Source organism: Triticum dicoccoides, chromosome 4B (genome assembly GCF_002162155.2).
Source record: "Triticum dicoccoides isolate Atlit2015 ecotype Zavitan chromosome 4B, WEW_v2.0, whole genome shotgun sequence".
In the NCBI taxonomy this organism is placed as follows: domain Eukaryota; kingdom Viridiplantae; phylum Streptophyta; class Magnoliopsida; order Poales; family Poaceae; genus Triticum; species Triticum dicoccoides.
This window is the reverse complement of record NC_041387.1, coordinates 26,878,357-26,891,344: the sequence shown is the minus strand read 5'-3', so window position 1 is coordinate 26,891,344 and position 12,988 is coordinate 26,878,357.

Here is a 12,988-nt window from a genome sequence, read left to right as displayed (position 1 = left end):
AGGGCGTACGGTATTCGGTAGGCTATGGGGGAGTGGAGTCGTGCGGGCCGTGGACAGACACTGGACGCGGGGCCCGGGGGGGTATGAGGGGGTGTGGCCCGCGGCATGGTTATCAAAACCGGGGCAGCGCACGCCACAGCTCACCATTGTTCGTTGCTAATTATGCCATCATCAGATTTCTCTTCGCTTAGGTGTAGACCCTGCTTTCCTTCTTTCTTTCTTTCTTTCTGGTTGCTTTCGGTTCCTCGTCCACGTTTCCTAGAAATCGATCGGGTTCCTCTCTTTTTTTCTTCTCTTTTTGTTGTTTCTTTTCTTTCCAAAAAAAAAAAATCGTTTGAGGCGGTGTAGGGTTCGGGATGTCATCGGCAGTTGATCGGTTGTGTGGTGTCGGGCGCTCGTGTCTGGATGCACGAGTGCGGGTGGGGAACGAGCGAGGAGGGGGTGATGGGTCTAGTTGGAGATGTTGTCGTGATGTGCTGCGAAGGTGCGGAGGGACAGCGAGCACGACGACATGTGTCGTTGGGACGTGGCGGTGAAGGGAGACATCTGGACGTGGGTGTGGTCGTGCGTGGCTTCCAAAGAAGAAGCCAGGGGGGTCTGCTTGTTGCGTACGAGAGCCGAGAAGGAAATGGGTGATTTGTTGTGTGTGTGTCTGGGCAGAGGAAAGGTGTCCTTGTCAGTCGGTGAAGAGGAAGGCAACGCATTGTTCCAACAACACGCGGAGTTCGTTCGTGGGTTTTGCTACTCGAGAATATGCATAGGCAAAGGTATTCCAACCCGGTTTCATTGTTTCCATTTGAAGAAAACAAATGTTGTTGAGCGCAGTAGGGAGCAGTTTTGCTTCGTCTCTTGCTTGAGAAGTGCATTACTGGTATACTAAACCATGGGGGAGGGTTGATGACTCAACAAGCTCTGGACATGGTTTAACTTCTCTGCTACAAATTCAGCTGATGCACCATCTTCAAGCAATGAAGCCATCCCTTTGTATCAAGCCCGTATAGATATTATAGTTGATGCCCATTGATATCAAGTTGGAGGGTGCCAATAATTACTTAAGTTGGTGAAGGAGAGCATTGTTGATGTTGAAGAAAAAAAACATGAGAACTTTGTCGAGCGGGAACCAATAGAGCCATTGGATAAGACAAGTGCGGGGCAAGGGACAGAGTACTGCTAACTCGTCAATGGCGCCATGGTTGTTGAATTCTTTATCACTTACCACTGTTGCAACTGTTGAAGTCGTCTCAAGTTAAGCTGGAGTGTGGGAAACCTTATCTAAATTGTAGCCATGAGATGTGTATTGTGATGTTGAAACCCATGAGGGTGTTGGTGATCTGAAACATGGGTGTGATAGAGTGTGTTACCGAGACGTGGTCTTTTGTGGGCTGATCTAGATCATTATGCTCTTTTCCGTCTTCTTTTTGTTGGATGCATATCGGATATGGAAGAATATGATTGGGTGTATATCGCAAGGCATCCTAACCATACTTCCGACACACGCAGACCTGGCATGCCATTTGTCAAGCCTAGAAATGTTCTTGCCGTATAGTGCATATCGAGATATTCTGAATTGCCTCAGCATCTAGTTGACTAAATAAGCATTGAGTTTTTCAACATCACACGTCCAAGTGCTATGTCAATGTACACATGGGGGTGCATCTATCATGGCCGGAGAAATACTCCTTCCACTCCGGAATATAAGGCGCATCAATTTTCGTGCAAGCCAAATCTATTTATGCTTGACCAAGATTATTTATAGAATAAAATATCATCATCATGGTACAAATAAAATAAAATATGAAAATACATTTCGTGATGGTAGATATTGATTTTTTTCCTTTCTCAAAACTTGGTCAAATGTGCACATGTTTAACTTTTGAAAAAACTAATACACCTTATATTGTGGAACGAATGGAGTAGGTCGTAGCATGCCATCTCATGACATACAACCATCCCTCCAAAATGTTTGTTTTTCAAGTGTACTGACTTGCGAGATCCTCCCATTATGTGGCACCCCTATACCATCCACTATCGCTTGCCAAATCTGCAACAGATGCGATCATAGTGTCGCCGATAGGAGATTCGAGTTCGTGAAATAAACCACTTCTAGGTAGCTACCTCTGAACGCAACCACCACTCCAGCCAATCTTCCGCAACCGCGGTTGGCAAGACATTACTGATACGTTCATATCCTCATTGAAGCAAACCATGCCCCTGCAGTCACGTTTGCTTCCTCAATCCTTAGCCCAGCTATGCGCCTCGTCGCAAAATTCACTCACCATTGTGCTTCCATATGCATTCATTGGGTGTGTTAGAATCACCCCCAGTTCCCTCCATCTAACCCAGAGTTTCTCTCTCTCGTCCTCTGCAGTGAGTGCATGGGTGGTGCTTGGAGCACGTCCCTGACAATGCCATCGCCGCTCACACGGCCAACGACCTCGTTGAGCCTGAAGACCATGCCTGGTAGCTCCACGATGAAGTTTAGGGCCTTCCCGAGGAAGGGATCAAACCTAGGTGTCCTTCATCTTCTTCCTCCCCTCCGATGACCACTACCGCTCGATCTCTGGCTCTAGCGAGCCCCTTCGATGATGACCTCCTCCTAAAGCTTAGACATATTGTACTGAAGGTCTCCATTTTCGTCTGTTTGAAGCGTCTTGTCTCCAAGTCGCCCTCATCGCGATGCCCCACTCCAGCACACACCTTCGCCTCTCATGCATTCGTTTCCAAACTAAAATGACCAGTTTGGTTAATTCCCTATAGGCCCCATGTTTATTCAACACGGTGAGTCAATCTAAAAAAACATTTGGACTGGTCACTTTTTTTAAGTTGTCAAGCTGACGTGGCAACCCTTACCATTCAAAACCTTACATTTGTGTGGCAAGTGGATGATCATGACATGGACTTTTCTCCTTGCACTAATGGAATTAGCTTATTTGCCGTCTGCCAACTCTTTGCCGTCCGCTGGCTGACGGCAAAGAAGGTCTTTGCCGTCAGCCACACGAAAACGGACGGCAAAAAAGTGGCTGATGGCAAACAATGTCTTTGCCATCAGCCAGCTCTTTGCCGTCCGCTGGCTGACGGCAAAGAAACTATGACGTCCGCTAGCAGACGACAAAGAGGTTGGTGTTGGGGAACGTAGTGATTTCAAAAAAATTCCTACGCACACGCAAGATCATGGTGATGGTATAGCAACGAGAGGGGAGAGTGATGTCCACGTACCCTCGTAGACCGTAAGCGGAAGCGTTATGACAATGCGGTTGATGTAGTCGTACGTCTTCACGATCCGACCGATCCAAGCACCGAACGTACGGCACCTCCGTGTTCAGCACACGTTTAGCTCGATGACGTTCCCCGGGCTCCAATCCAGCAAAGCGTCGAGGATGAGTTCCGTCAGCACGACGACGTGGTGACGATGATGATGTTCTACCGACGCAGGGCTTCGCCTAAACTCCGCGACGATATGACCGAGGTGGAATATGGTGGAGGGGGGCACCGCACACGGCTAAGGAACGATCCGTAGATCAACTTGTGTGTTCTAGGGGTGCCCCCCCCCCGTATATAAAGGGGAAGAGGAGGAGGGGGGCGGCCAAGGGGAGAGGCGCGCCCTAGGGGGGGCAATCCTACTCCAAGTAGGTTTGCCCCCCCCCTTTCCTATTAGGAGTATGAGAGGGAAGGAAGAGAGGGGAGGGAAGAAGGAAAGGGGGGGCCGGCCCCCCTCCCAATTCGGATTGGGCTTGGGGGGGCCTCCTTTGCTCCTTCTCCCTCCTTTCCACTAAGGCCCAATAAGGCCCATATACTTACCGGGGGGTTCCGGTAACCTCACGGAGCTCCGGTATATTCCCAATCTCATCCGGAACCTTTCCGGTATCCAAATATATCCGTCCAATATATCAATCTTTATGTCTCGACCATTTCGAGACTCCTCGTCATGTCCGTGATCACATCCGAGACTCCGAACAAACTTCGGTACATCAAAACTTATAAACTCATAATAAAACTGTCATCGTAACGTTAAGCGTGCGGACCCTACGGGTTCGAGAACTATGTAGACATGACCTAGAACTATTCTCGGTCAACAACCAATAGCGGAACCTGGATGTCCATATTGGTTCCTACATATTCTACGAAGATCTTTATCGGTCAAACCGCATAACAACATACGTTGTTCCCTTTGTCATCGGTATGTTACTTGCCCGAGATTCGATCGTCGGTATCCAATACCTAGTTCAATCTCGTTACCGGCAAGTCTCTTTACTCGTTCCGTAATACATCATTTCATAACTAGCTCATTAGTTACAATGCTTGCAAGGCTTAAGTGATGTGTATTACCGAGAGGGCCCAGAGATACCTCTCCGACAATCGGAGTGACAAAACCTAATCTCGAATTATGCCAACTCAACATGTACCTTTGGAGACACCTGTAGAGCACCTTTATAATCACCCAGTTACGTTGTGACGTTTGGTAGCACACAAAGTGTTCCTCCGGTAAACGGGAGTTGCATAATCTCATAGTTACAGGAACATGTATAAGTAATGAAGAAAGCAATAGCAACATACTAAACGATCAAGTGCTAGGCTAACGGAATGGGTCATGTCAATCACATCATTCTCCTAATGATGTGATCCCGTTAATCAAATGACAACTCTTTTGTCCATGGCTAGGAAACATAACCATCTTTGATAAACGAGCTAGTCAAGTAGAGGCATACTAGTGACTATATGTTTGTCTATGAATTCACACATGTATCATTGTTTCCGGTTAATACAATTCTAGCATGAATAATAAACATTTATCATGATATGAGGAAATAAATAATAACTTTATTATTGCCTCTAGGCATATTTCCTTCAGTCTCCCACTTGCACTAGAGTCAATAATCTAGATTACATAGTAATGATTCTAACACCCATGGAGTCTTGGTGCTGATCATGTTTTGCTCGTGAGAGAGGCTTAGTCAACGGGTCTGCAACATTCAGATCCGTATGTATCTTGCAAATCTCTATGTCTCCCACTTGGACTTGGTCCCGGATGGAATTGAAGCGTCTCTTGATGTGCTTGGTCCTCTTGTGAAATCTGGATTCCTTTGCCAAGGCAATTGCACCAGTATTGTCACAGAAGATCTTCATTGGTCTCGATGCACTAGGTATAACACCTAGATCGGTAATGAACTCCTTCATCCAGACTCCTTCATTTGCTGCTTCCGAAGCAGCTATGTACTCCGCTTCACATGTAGATCCCGCCACGACGCTTTGTTTAGAACTGCACCAACTTACAGCTCCACCGTTTAATAAAAATACGTATCCAGTTTGTGATTTAGAATCGTACGGATCAGTGTCAAAGCTTGCATCGACGTAACCATTTACGACTAGCTCTTTGTCACCTCCATATACGAGAAACATATTCTTAGTCCTTTTCAGGTATTTCAGGATGTTCTTGACCATTGTCCAGTGATCGACTCCTGGATTACTTTGGTACCTCCCTGACAAACTAATAGCAAGGCACACATCAGGTCTGGTACACAGCATTGCATACATGATAGAGCCTATGGCTGAAGCATAGGGAACTCCCTTCATTTTCTCTCTATCTTTTGTAGTGGTCGGGCATTGAGTCTGACTCAATTTTATACCTTGTAATACAGGCAAGAACCCTTTCTTTGCCTGATCCATATTGAACCTTTTCAACACTTTATCAAGGTACGTGCATTGTGAAAGTCCAATCAAGCGTCTTGATCTATCTCTATAGATCTTGATGCCCAATATGTAAGCAGCTTCCCCGAGGTCTTTCATTGAAAAACTTTTATTCAAGTATCCTTTTATGCTATCCAGAAATTCTATATCATTTCCAATCAACAATATGTCGTCCACATATAATATTAGAAATGCTATAGAGCTCCCACTCACTTTCTTGTAAATACAGGCTTCTCCAAAAGTCTGTATAAAACCATATGCTTTGATCACACTATCAAAGCGTTTATTCCAACTCCGAGAGGCTTACACCAGACCATAGATTGATCGCTGGAGCTTGCACACTTTGTTAGCTCCCTTAGGATCGACAAAACCTTCCGGTTGCATCATATACAACTCTTCTTCCAGAAATCCATTCAGGAATGCAGTTTTGACATCCATTTGGCATATTTCATAATCATAAAATGCGGCAATTGCTAACATGATTCGGACAGACTTAAGCATCGCTACTGGTGAGAAGGTCTCATCGTAGTCAACCCCTTGAACTTGTCGAAAACCTTTCGCAACAAGTCGAGCTTTATAGACAGTTACATTACCGTCAGCGTCAGTCTTCTTCTTAAAGATCCATTTATTCTCAATGGCTTGCTGATCATCGGGCAAGTCAACCAAAGTCCATACTTTGTTCTCATACATGGATCCCATCTCAGATTTCATGGCCTCTAGCCATTTTGCGGAATCTGGTCTCATCATTGCTTCCTCATAGTTCGTAGGTTCATCATGGTCAAGTAACATGACTTCCAGAATAGGATTACCGTACCACTCTGGTGCGGATCTTACTCTGGTAGACCTACGAGGTTCAGTAGAAACTTGATCTGAAGTTTCATGATCAATATCATTAGTTTCCTCACCACTGGTGTAGTTGTCACATGAACCGGTTCTTGTGATGAACTACCTTCCAATAAGGGAGCAGGTACAGTTACCTCATCAAGTTCTACTTTCCTCCCACTCACTTCTTTCGAGAGAAACTCCTTCTCTAGAAAGGATCCGATTTTAGCAACGAAAATCTTGCCCTCAGATCTGTGATAGAAGGTGTACCCAATAGTTTCTTTTGGGTATCCTATGAAGACAATTTCTCCGATTTAGGTTCGAGCTTATCTGGTTGAAGTTTCTTCACATAAGCATCGCAACCCCAAACTTTAAGAAACGACAACTTTGGTTTCTTGCTAAACCACAGTTCATAAGGCGTCGTCTCAACGGATTTTGATGGTGCCCTATTCAACGTGAATGCGACCGTCTCTAAAGCATAACCCCAGAACGATAGCGGTAAATCAGTAAGAGACATCATAGATCACACCATATCTAGTAAAGTACGGTTACGACGTTCGGACACACCATTTCGTTGTGGTGTTCCGGGTGGCGTGAGTTGTGAAACTATTCCGCGTTGTTTCAAATGTAAACCAAACTTGTAACTCAAATATTCTCCTCCACGATCAGATCGTAGAAACTTTATTTTCTTGTTACGATGATTTCCCACTTCACTCTGAAATTCTTTGAACTTTTCAAATGTTTCAGACTTGTGTTTCATTAAGTAGATATACCCATATCTGCTCAAATCATCTGTGAAGGTGAGAAAATAACGATACCCACCGCGAGTTTCAACATTCATTGGACCACAAACATCAGTATGTATGATTTCCAACAAATCAGTTGCTCGCTCCATAGTTCCAGAGAACGGCGTTTTAGTCATCTTGCCCATGAGGCACGGTTCGCAAGTACCAAGTGATTCATAATCAAGTGATTCCAAAAGCCCATCAGTATGGAGTTTCTTCATGCGCTTTATACCGATATGACCTAAACGGCAGTGCCACAAATAAGTTGCACTATCATTATCAACTCTGCATTTTTTGGTTTCTACACTACGAATATGTGTATCACTACTATCGAGATTCAATAAAAATAGACCACTCTTCAAGGGTGCATGACCATAAAAGATATTACTCATATAAATAGAACAACCATTATTCTGTGATTTAAATGAATAACCGTCTCGCATCAAACAAGATCCAAATATAATGTTCATGCTCAACGCTGGCACCAAATAACAATTATTTAGGTCTAAAACTAATCCCGATGGTAGATGTAGAGGTAGCGTGCCGACCGCGATCACATCGACTTTGGAACCATTTCCCACGCGCATCGTCACCTCGTCCTTAGCTAATCTTCACTTAATCTGTAGTCCCTGTTTCGAGTTGCAAATATTAGCAACAGAACCAGTATCAAATACCCAGGTACTACTGCGAGCATTAGTAAGGTACACATCAATAACATGTATATCACATATACCTTTGTTTACTTTGCCATCCTTCTTATCCGCCAAATACTTGGGGCAGTTCCGCTTCCAGTGTCCAGTCTGCTTGCAGTAGAAGCACTCAGTCTCAGGCTTAGGTCCAGACTTGGGTTTCTTCTCTTGAGCAGCAACTTGTTTGTTGTTCTTCTTGAAGTTCCCCTTCTTCTTCCCTTTGCCCTTTTTCTTGAAACTGGTGGTCTTGTTAACCATCAACACTTGATGCTCCTTATTGATATCTACCTCCGCGGCTTTTAGCATTGCGAAGAGCTCGGGAATAGTCTTGTCCATCCCTTGCATATTATAGTTCATCACGAAGCTCTTGTAGCTTGGTGGCAGTGATTGAAGAATTGTGTCAATGACACTATCATCAGGAAGATTAACTCCCAGTTGAATCAAGTGATTATTATACCCAGACATTTTGAGTATGTGTTCACTGACAGAACTATTCTCCTCCATCTTGCAGCTATAGAACTTATTGGAGACTTCATATCTCTCAATCTGGGCATTTGCTTGAAATATTAACTTCAACTCCTGGAACATCTCATATGCTCCATGACGTTCAAAACATCGTTGAAGACCCGGTTCTAAGCCGTAAAGCATGGCACACTGAACTATCGAGTAGTCATCAGCTTTGCTCTGCCAGACGTTCTTAACATTGTCAGTTGCATCAGAAGCAGGCCTGGCACCCAGCGGTGCTTCCAGGACGTAATTCTTCTGTGCAGCAATGAGGATAATCCTCAGGTTACGGACCCAGTCTGTGTAATTGCTACCATCATCTTTCAACTTTGCTTTCTCAAGGAACGCATTAAAATTCAACGGAACAACAGCACGAGCCATCTATGTACAACAAACATAGACAAGAAAAATACTATCAGGTACTAAGTTCATGATAAATTTAAGTTCAATTAATCATATTTCTTAAGAACTCCCACTTAGATAGACATCTCTCTAGTCATCTAAGTGATCACGTGATAATCAACTAAACCATGTCCGATCATCACGTGAGATGGAGTAGTTTTCAATGGTGAACATCACTATGTTGATCATATCTACTATATGATTTACGCTCGACCTTTCGATCTCCGTGTTCCGAGGCCATATCTGTATATGCTAGGCTCGTCAAGTTTAACCTGAGTATTTCGCGTGTGCAACTGTTTTGCACCCGTTGTATTTGAACATAGAGCCTATCACACCCGATCATCACGTGGTGTCTCAACACGAAGAACTTTTGCAACGGTGCATACTCAGGGAGAACACTTCTTGATAATTAGTGAGAGATCATCTTAAAATGCTACCGTTAATCAAAGCAAGATAAGATGCATAAAGGATAAACATCACATGCAATCAATATAAGCGATATGATATGGCCATCATCATCTTGTGCTTGTGATCTCCATCTCCGAAGCACCATCATGATCACCATCGTCACCGGCGCGACACCTTGATCTCCATCGTAGCATCGTTGTCGTTTACGCCATCTATTGCTTCTATGACTATCGCTACCGCTTAGTGACAAAGTAAAGCAATTACAGGGCGTTTGCATTTCATACAATAAAACGACAACCATATGGCTCCTGCCAGTTGCCGATAACTTCGGTTACAAAACATGATCATCTCATACAATAAAATATAGCATCACGACTTGACCATATCACATCACAGCATGCCCTGCAAAAACAAGTTAGACGTCCTCTACTTTGTTGTTGCAAGTTTTACGTGGCTGCTACGGGCTGAGCAAGAACCGTTCTTACCTACGCATCAAAACCACAACGATAGTTCGTCAAGTTAGTGCTGTTTTAACCTTCGCAAGGACCGGGCGTAGCCACACTCAGTTCAACTGAAGTTGGAGAAACAGACACCCGCTAGTCACCTGTGTGCAAAGCACGGCGGTAAAACCAGTCTCGCGTAAGCGTACGCATAATGTCGGTCCGGGCCGCTTCATCCAACAATACCGCTGAACCAAAGTATGACATGCTGGTAAGCAGTATGATTTGTATCGCCCACAACTCACTTGTGTTCTACTCGTGCATATAACATCAACGCATAAAACCTAGGCTCTGATACCACTGTTGGGGAACGTAGTGATTTCAAAAAATTTCCTACGCACACCCAAGATCATGGTGATGGTATAGCAACGAGAGAGGAGAGTGATGTCCACGTACCCTCGTAGACCGTAAGCAGAAGCGTTATGACAACGCGGTTGATGTAGTCGTACGTCTTCACGATCCGACCGATCCAAGCACCGAACGTACGGTACCTCCGTGTTCAGCACACGTTCAGCTCGATGACGTTCCCCGGGCTCCAATCCAGCAAAGCGTCGGGGATGAGTTCCGTCAGCACGACAGCATGGTGACGATGATGATGTTCTACCGGCGCAGGGCTTCGCCTAAACTCCGCGACGATATGACCGAGGTGGAATATGGTGGAGGGGGGCACCGCACACGGCTAAGGAACGATCCGTAGATCAACTTGTGTGTTCTAGGGGTGCGCCCCTCCCCCGTATATAAAGGGGGAGAGGAGGAGGGGGCCGGCCAAGGGGAGAGGCGCGCCCTAGGGGGGGCAATCCTACTCCAAGTAGGTTTGTCCCCCCCTTTCCTATTAGGAGTAGGAGAGGGAAGGAAGAGAGGGGAGGGAAGAAGGAAAGGGGGGCCGACCCCCCTCCCAATTCGGATTGGGCTTGGGGGGGCACCCCCTCCTTTGCTCCTTCTCCCTCCTTTCCACTAAGGCCCAATAAGGCCCATATACTTACCGGGGGGTCCGGTAACCTCCCGGAGCTCCGGTATATTCCCAATCTCATTCGGAACCTTTCCGGTATCCAAATATATCCGTCCAATATATCAATCTTTATGTCTCGACCATTTCGAGACTCCTCGTCATGTCCGTGATCACATCCAGGACTCCGAACAAACTTCGGTACATCAAAACTTATAAACTCATAATAAAACTGTCATCGTAACGTTAAGCGTGCGGACCCTACGGGTTCGAGAACTATGTAGACATGACCTAGAACTATTCTCGGTCAATAACCAATAGCGGAACCTGGATGTCCATATTGGTTCCTACATATTCTACAAAGATCTTTATCGGTCAAACCGCATAACAACATACGTTGTTCCCTTTGTCATCGGTATGTTACTTGCCCGAGATTCGATCGTCGGTATCCAATACCTAGTTCAATCTAGTTACCGGCAAGTCTCTTTACTCGTTCCATAATACATCATTTCATAACTAGCTCATTAGTTACAATGCTTGCAAGGCTTAAGTGATGTGTATTACCGAGAGGGCCCAGAGATACCTCTCCGACAATCGGAGTGACAAAACCTAATCTCGAATTATGCCAACTCAACATGTACCTTTGGAGACACCTGTAGAGCACCTTTATAATCACCCAGTTACGTTGTGACGTTTGGTAGCACACAAAGTGTTCCTCCGGTAAACGGGAGTTTCATAATCTCATAGTTACAGGAACATGTATAAGTAATGAAGAAAGCAATAGCAACATACTAAACGATCAAGTGCTAGGCTAACGAAATGGGTCATGTCAATCACATCATTCTCCTAATGATGTGATCCCATTAATCAAATGACAACTCTTTTGTCCATGGCTAGGAAACATAACCATCTTTGATAAACGAGCTAGTCAAGTAGAGGCATACTAGTGACTATATGTTTGTCCATGAATTCACACATGTATCATTGTTTCCGGTTAATACAATTCTAGCATGAATAATAAACATTTATCATGATATGAGGAAATAAATAATAACTTTATTATTGCCTCTAGGGCATATTTCCTTCAGTTGGTGGGTCCAGTTATTTTGTAACCAACCCAAGCCCACCGTCCCCACCTCTTTACAAAGAATGTTTGCCGATGGCAAAGAGGCGGGTAAGTTAACGGCCGTCCAGCCCCCGTCCTCTATCTCTTCTCTCCACTCTCTCTTGCTCGTTCCCTCCCCACACCCACAACCGCGCCGCGCCGCCGCCATCCCCCACCCACACCGGCCCGCGCCGCCGCCGCCGACCTCGTCCGGCATAGCCGGCCGCCCCACCGCCCCGCACCCCTCCCCGACCTCCACCGCGGCCCCGCCGCTCCTTCCATGTCGGCCAGCCGTGCTGCGGCCGTCCTCGCCCCATCCCGCTGTCGGTGTCAAAACCGGCGGATCTCGGGTAGGGGGTCCCGATCTGTGCGTCTAGGCTGATGGTAACAGGAAGCAAGGGACACAATGTTTACCCAGGTTCGGGCCCTCTCGATGGAGGTAAAACCCTACTTCCTGCTTGATTAATATTGAAGATATGAGTAGTACAAGAGTAGATCTACCACGAGATCGTAGAGGCTAAACCCTAAGAGCTAGCCTATGATGGTATGATTGTAATTGTGATCGGCCTTCTAAGGACCAACCCCTCCGGTTTATATAGACACTGGAGAGGGCTAGCACTACAAAAAAAAGACACATACGTGACATTTTGGGCCGAACAAATTTTTTTCTGTCATACATATGACACTTCTATGACGATAATTGTGACAAAACCCGGTATCATCATAGATGTGGTGGGCTCCTACTTCTATGATAAAAAATCATGACAGAAAATGGGCTTTTCGTCCTGGGCGGGCCGGAGACGCAGCTGCATGACATTCTTTGGGCCGTCCATGACGGAAAAAACCGTGGTAGAAGCGAGGGGGAGGAAAATTTCGGGGAGTTGCCGGTTACGGTAGGAGGTCGGGGGCGGAGCGATGCACGTTTCTCTCGTACGTACGCGCGTGTGTGCGAGGCGTTGGCTCTAACTGAAGCCGAGTGAGGCGTTGGGCTCTAACTGAACCCGAGCGATTGCACTGCAGGCTACGCGTTACTGAACTCGAGGGATCGATCGATGGCTGTTAACTGAACCCGATGGAGCGATTCCTTCGCTACTGCTGCTAACTGAAGTCGATCGATGTTGCCTCTGGGATGAACAGTGAGC